The sequence below is a fragment of the Centruroides sculpturatus genome, unplaced genomic scaffold (genome assembly GCF_000671375.1).
Source record: "Centruroides sculpturatus isolate CEXI.00-Female unplaced genomic scaffold, Cexi_2.0 scaffold335, whole genome shotgun sequence".
NCBI lineage: Eukaryota > Metazoa > Arthropoda > Arachnida > Scorpiones > Buthidae > Centruroides > Centruroides sculpturatus.
In genome coordinates, this window is record NW_019384713.1 from 670,619 (window position 1) to 675,619 (window position 5,001).

The following is a 5,001-nucleotide window of genomic DNA, read 5'->3' on the forward strand; positions in this document are numbered from 1 at the left end:
AGTCTCCAAACAAACNGAAAGTATATATATAATTATAATAAAGTTACAATAAATTAAGTTAATATATAATTATATATATAGTACCTAATTTATATATAATTTATATCTATACTACAATATAAAGAGACAAAGTATTTTTCGTTTGTGACCACTAACCATGAAAACTACTAAACCAATCATTACCAAATTTTAACTGTAGCATCTCTATGACCCACCGAATATTTATCACTAATCAAACCTGCAGATTTTTTATTAATTAAATAAAACTACAATGGATATCGTGTAGGGCTAAGGCTTTTATGTCCAACAGATGGCGCTACGAGTATGACGCCCTAAGTTTTCTTTTCTGTGAGGATAAACTAAACCAGATCATCTTCTATCTATCTATATAAATAAAAATGTAATGTTCGTTTGTTTATACCGATTCCTTTGAAATTTTCACACAAACCTGCATTCGAATACGCACGTGCTTTTATATAATATACATGTCGAAATTCCCCCCACTGGAGTGAGATGAACAGAATTAAAGCTTAGTTCACACTGAGCGAATAGCGAAAGCGAATGTGAAAAGCGAAAAGCGATTTTTATTCGCTTAGCGAAATTGACCCTACAACCAAAAGCAAAAAGCGATTGCAAATTTTAAGCAGCCAATTATTTGCGACCAAGTGAAAACATCATCTCGAAAAACAAAATGGCCGCTTCCGACATTCCGTCGTTAACCACATTTGTTTATTTATTAAGAAAGAATAATAAGTAAAAAATAAAACGATGTTGGATGAGAGAAATATTAAAATCCGTAATTACAACATGTGATCTGTTGCATGAGAAAATTTCTGTAGCCATCTTGTAAACAACAAGAACCACGTGATAACTAGCAAGAATACGATTGGTGCAAAATTTTTTTCCTAGCGAAAAAGCTCGACAGTTCCGAATTTCGAAGCGATTCGCGAAATGGTAAAATTTGCCGAAAACGACGTCATTTCTGACGTGTTATTCGCTCTGTTTTTCGCTTTCACTAGCGAATCGCGCTTAGTGTGAACTAAGCTTAAGGCTTACTTCACACTGAGCACGGCTTCTATTATAGGAGAGGGTGGGGATGAAAGGGACAAAATTCATATTTTTATTTTTCACTGGAAAAGTTTACTTTTAATCAGTTTTATTTTTAGTGCAAAAGATTCATTAAACCCTTACTTTGTTCTGACCATATTATGAATTTATCCTATTATATTGGTAGTTGAACATGTTCATATTTTTAAAGACCTCTCCAAGTGTCCCTTTCATTCTCATGTCTGGGTTGAAAGGGACACACTCGGGGATGAAAGGGACTACCTGCGTTTTAATGTAAAACTTGGAATTAGTTATCTCAATGTTTTCAAATTTCATTGTAACTGATAAGTGATAGGCTAGAGACTAAAATTTTTAAAAGTTACACTTTCAATAATATGAATTATGTGTCATCACATTTATTTTAAACAGTTAAAGATTATTAATACTTTTAAAACAATGAAAGAATATCAAATCTTTTCAAACAACGATCAATAACTAAAGAATTTCACAATTAGTAGGCTATCACATAATTAAACTGTCTTTCTTTGGTCAATAGAATGTTTTTTGCAATCTATCCCAGCCGATATGAAGTGAAATTAATTGGAAATATAAACTATTTGCTTGCTCTTGCCGTTCCTCCTGCTTGGGATGGATGGGGTAGCTTTAAAACTATATCTTCCATGGTGACATCACTGATATCATCCTCTTCAGAAAATATAAACTTGAAACATCCTAATATTTTTTTCATAAACTTGACTTTCAAGTCTTCATCGCTCAGTTTCTTCAAAACTTTTCCCACGAAGTAAACAACAGAAGTTTTTTTTTTGCAAATCTGACTAAAATGAAATCATTGGGCTGAATATGTTTGACACTGTTTTCGATATCAGATCCCTCACTCGATTTTGCATCAGACTTTGAGGAAAAGCTGCTTACAGATCCTTCATTTTCACTTTCAGTTTTCTCTGGAATATGTTGCAACAGCTGCTTTTTAGATTTTGTCCTCCTTTCTTTGGACTCGTTCTTTCGCTTCTTTGCCTCTTTTTCTTAGAAAGCTAGCTGGATTTTATCTTTTTCAGGAGTATCAGTAAGAATCCTTGTTGAGCCTCTTCTGTTAGATTTTGCTGTTTTCCATGCAGAAGCTTTTGGGAACGGTTTGACAACTGAGGTGAAAGAACGCTTGTTCCACTTGTAGACGCTTGAAAACAAACAGGAAGTGTCTTGAGCACAGAAGATGTAGTAGGCACATCAGAAGTGGAAGCAGATGCCATTTGTGTTACGGCTGTGGGTGGATTTTCTGGATCAGGGCGATTAGTAACTTCAGCTTGCAGGAAGTCATCATCTGTGAAAACTTCACTATTGAACGGGTATATTCCAGTCTTTGCAAAACCTGATAAAATGTTGTTTCGTGTAAGAGATGCATTAAATGCCTCGCTAACAAGAGCAGGGACATCATAAATCGTCATAGGTTTGCCAGGATGATTGATCATCCAGTTGTTTGCAGCAACATTGTATCTGCTTTTCACTGAATGTTGCTGTCTATGGACCATTCCATAGACAGCAACATCCAGTGGCTGCAGTCGCTGGCTGGTGTGTGGAGGTAGAGTTAGCAGCACTATTCCGTTTTCTTTGGCGAATTTTATTGATTCAATAAAAATGTGGCTGTCATGATTGTCCAAAATTAGGAGTACTGTATGGCTATTGCTTGTAGATGTCCCAGCAAAGTTTGAGAAATGTTGCAAACACTTTAAAAAATTTTCAGCTGTCATCCAGCTACTCTGATGGGCTAGTCCGAGACTTTGAGCAGACGCTCCTGCCAGCATAAAATCTTTTAAATTAACTCTTGGAAATAAAAATGCAGGGGGCAATGCATTTCCCATCGCATTTATGAAACAAAGAACAGTAACTAACTGCCCCCTTTCACCAGAAGTCACTTGGGCTACTTGCTTTTCCCCTTTTCTAGAAATGACATTTGGGGGTTTGTGAATAGTAGTGAAATCTGTTTCATCACAATTATATATTCTGTCTGGAGAAAATTCATATTTCTTCATAACATCTTCCAGATTTTTGAAAAAGTTTCTGACATTTGTTTTATTAAAGCTTGTACTTCGGGCCAAACTTGTTGCTTCAGGTGTTCTTACAGACAAATTCTTATTCCTGGTCATAAAGCCTTGCAACCAATCTAAACCAGCTTGGTTATTAGTAAACCAGGTTTTAGGAATTGTATTTGATTGTACAAGTTTTGCATATTGAAAAACCAATTCCCTCGTTTGCAGTGTTGTTAAACCGTGATTCATTGTTGATGCTTGCATTAAATACAATGCTAATTCTCCTCCTGCTCTGTAGTAAAAACTTTTCTGTTACCCACATGCAGTGAATACACTACATTGTCTTTTTTATATCTTGAAAGAATCTTATCTGCCAAATGCGATTTTTTAATTCCGTGGGTACTGGCTGTAGTCCTGATTGATGCTTCTTTTTGACAACTTCAATTATTGCCCCTTGAATCACTTCTGGCATCACACGTTCTTTCTGTTTCTTTTTCTTATACTTTCGAGGCATTTTTTTCTATTAGAGCATGCCAAAAACATGTCAATATGGGGTTGAAAGGGACATGTCCCATTCATCCCCTATTTTACTGTCCCTTTCAACCCCCAGGCCTCAAGCAACCAAAACTACAACCTAACTTTCTGACAGTGAAATATAATTTAAAACCGATTAAATAAACATATTCTAGAGGTTTCAAAGTAATTATCCCAATTCAAGTACATTATCCAATGACTATATTTGAGATTTTACCCCTAAATGTAAAAAATGAAGAAAACTTACTTTTGCATGCGTTTTCTGCTCATCCGGGAATTCCAAACACTGGCGCTAGTGTATTGGACCCTATAAATGTGTGAAAACTATGGACTACTAGTGTCATCTATCTGTGAAATAACGAAGCTCCATAAGTAATTTAGCAGCAAGTTATAGAGACTGTCCCTTTCATCCCTTGTCCCTTTTATCCCCACCCTCCCCTACTATTTTAGATGAGGGTTTTTGCGTTTTTGATTGCATTTTAATAGAGTCAGCCAAGAGAATGTACACTAAAAAGAAATTTTTCAAAAAATTCCCCCCATACGGGGGAAGTGTTATACATTTATAATAGATACATTTTGAGCTACAACAATGCATGGCGGGGTCTGCTAGTATAATTTTATGTACAGACGATAATAAACTCAATTTATCTGCCTAAACTGTCCGTAGCGTGGCGCTGGACAGCAAAAAGTAGTTTGGCTGCGCGATGATGTTTTACGTAATTATAGAAGTTTTCTTACCGTTGTTTACGGATACCGTTGCAATTTTTTGCCATCTTATAGGAATCCTAATTATAAAAACTAGTTTTATAGGGGGCTCTACTGTATTAAATATTAAATCTAAATATTTTCGCATTTTAACTAAAGCTAAGTTTTATTCCCTACTTTTTCAACAATGTAAACATAAATCCTTTATTTTTTTTTGATGTTAAGTCTGCCATAGATAGCCTAAAGAACTCGAATTATAGTCCTGACTTAATTCCTGCTCAATTCTTTAAAAAGTTAAAGGCAATATCTGCTGTTGTTCTCTTCAAACTCTTCAGAAGTTTAATAAACTCTAGTCACATTTCAAATTAATGATTAATCTCTAATATAAAGGTTTTCCCCATAAAAGATAATTCCTTTAGACCAGTGGTTCCCAATTAGTTTTTCCTGCGTACCACTTGAAGAAAGAGCTCAAACACGCGTACCTCTTATAGCAGAAATTCATATTAATTCATACTAATATTATAAATTCAAAGATAATGCTGTCTGTCTGTCACCTTTTCACGTCTAAACCGCTGAACAGATTTTAATAAAATTTGGCACAGAGATAGCTTACACGTTGGATATGGACATAGGCTACATTTTACTGCGAGAAAATATCTTACTCCCACGA

At 35.1% G+C, this 5,001-nt stretch overlaps 1 pseudogene; it reads right to left on the reverse strand.

Moving 5' to 3' along the window:
* Positions 1-2,099: 2,099 nt before the first annotated feature.
* LOC111627888 lies at positions 2,100-4,399 on the reverse strand (annotated as a pseudogene).
* Positions 4,400-5,001: the final 602 nt, after the last annotated feature.